Here is a 2,589-nt window from a genome sequence, read left to right on the forward strand (position 1 = left end):
GCTCCGCGAGCGGGCAAGATGAATCAAATCCTGCGCTGTGATTGGCTACCCGAGCGGGCAAGATGGGGCTATCTTGCCCGCTTGGGACTACCCGCCATGTCCTGCAAGAAAAATTTCCCCGAAAGCCATATAATAAATCCTTTATTGACCAAGCTTGTTCGGTCAAGATGGCTGGATATTGGCCTTGTTCTTTTTTTGTGAGTTTATGGACCTTGACTCCGTCTCGGTCCATAAACTCGCAAAAAAAAAAAGAACTTGGCCAATATCCAGCCATCTTGACCTCAAACTTGGTCAATAACCCATATTTATACCTTAATATCATACTTGTGTTACTTAGGTACAGTAAAATAGAGCCTTGTTCCCCAATTTTTGCAACATTTCCTTCTTGCTCTCTCCAGAGTTCTGTGAAATTTTACTCAGGCTGAAAGTTTCCTTGTTAGACACTTGGTTGGTGGAGACAACAAAAAAATGGGGTTGGGTGAGAAGGGAAAAGGTTCTCTGTAATCATTTTCAAGACAATTACCATTTTTTTATTAACTGACTTTTTGTTTGCCTCCACTAACAAGGGCCTGGAATAGGCTAATGTTTCCCTGGTCAGTCCTCTTCTTTTTGTGAGCATGGGGGTGTCCCCACACACCCCTCTTTCTTACAACAGTCAGTCAGATTAGTTGTTATTTCTTTCTGCTTTTCCATACACAACAAAAAACAAATATCTTACAATTTTCAGGCTGTGAAGGAATTTCAAAGGTATGGTGTTTGCCTAGATCCAACCAAGAAATATACTGTCCTGGATGGTATTGGAAATCACTTCCTGGACCATGCCATTGAATTGGCTAAAAAGGGAAAGAAATTCACCATTGTTTTAGACAACATTGACTGGGAGATAAGGGCTCATGACATGCGTGAAGAGCACCAAAATGTGTCTGAACATGCAGTGGCAAGTTCTTTAGTTTTTGACCGACTTCCCTCAGACCATCTTCCTGATAATGGTCCACAAAAGGACATCAAGACAACTGATCTTGAGTTTTTTCTACTATCTGATGATGAATTAAGTCAAATTGCAGACCGTTACCGTATTTATGCAGGTCGCATAATTTCAAAAGCTTTTCCTAAACTCAGTTTTTTGGCTGATTTGATACCAAAACATATCCCTCATCAGTACAGTGACGAGATGAAAGGAAAATCAGAAGAAATCACATTGCCAGTTTTGATGAAAGACAAAAAGAAATACGCTGATTGTGTCGATGTCATGGACATGTTTGAGGATTGGGTGCATGAAATCCATACAAAAGCATCTGGTGCTGTAGGAATGAATGCACCTCTACTGCCACCTGGTAGACCAGCAATTCATGTTCCATCACGGCCTGATCAGCCTGCGTCCCATGCTTGTCCAGTGCCAGATCCTGCAGAACCACTTTGTGGAGTTAAAGTCCCATGTATTGGTGACCAGCTAACAAGAGTCAGGTTTGCAGGAGCCAAAGATCTTTGTGCTGGAGCTCACACCTCCAAGGACAGACTAGACCATCTATAGCCATTTCGTTGTGCAGCATGGCACACAAAGAGAAGTTTTCTAAAGGTACATTCTGAAATTATTTATTGTGGTACACAATAAATAAATATGATTGCATTGAAGTTCTAGTGGGGCTGGAAAAATGTTGTTTAAGTGCATTATTTTGGGTAAGTAATATCTTCAGAATTCTCTGTAATGGATTTCAGATGTTATAAATGACATTATTAATAGTCTGAAAACTATGGCAAGAATTTTGATATTACCAAAAATAATGTATCTTATTCATTCATTTGTTGTTAAATCGATTTAATATATCAAGTATCAAGTTTTTTACATAAAAGGTTCACTTAAGCTTTAAACCCTGGGAATAAACTGGGTTGATTTATGCCTGATACATGAAGCAATTAGTAGTTGACTTTGCTTCATAAAGGCCTTTTACTGGTATAACTTAATATTAGTCTCAAACAACCCTGTTTTCCCTAACATTTTTAAAAAGCTAGGGCAAAAAAAAAGAGTAATGAATAAAAAACCAGATTATACAGACACATTTTAGTGTGGGGTAATTCTGTGATTAACAATAAGAAAATTTTGAACAGCTGTATTTAGTGTGTATATGATAAGTAAGGGAGGGGATATTTCTTCACAGACAGTTTTTCCCTATGATGATCACAAATTTCAATAGATTACTGAGGATGCACCATCACTTGGCAACAACTGCACTGTATTGGATGACAAATAATTTGTAGGTTAACTTTCACACCCTCCAAAAAGTGGTTTGGAAATTCGCTCCCTAACTCATGTGAACCCAACTTAAACGGAGAACTGTCTAAAATCTCTCAATTTGAAGCTTGCTTTCAAGGATTTGTACAGACCAGAATCTACCAGAGAAGAGGGCACACTAAAGAATTTCAGAGAAAAATTGAAGCGAAAAAATGTGTCTGCAGATGTAAAGCACTATGAAGGATGTGAGCAGTTTTTTGAGAGCATTGGCAGGTATACTTAGTCTATTAAAAAAAATTATAAAAACATCAATGAAATACCAGGTGTGCTTTTGCATGAAAACATGCCTTCACATGTGA

Source organism: Orbicella franksi, chromosome 11 (assembly GCF_964199315.1).
Source record: "Orbicella franksi chromosome 11, jaOrbFran1.1, whole genome shotgun sequence".
Lineage (NCBI taxonomy): Eukaryota > Metazoa > Cnidaria > Anthozoa > Scleractinia > Merulinidae > Orbicella > Orbicella franksi.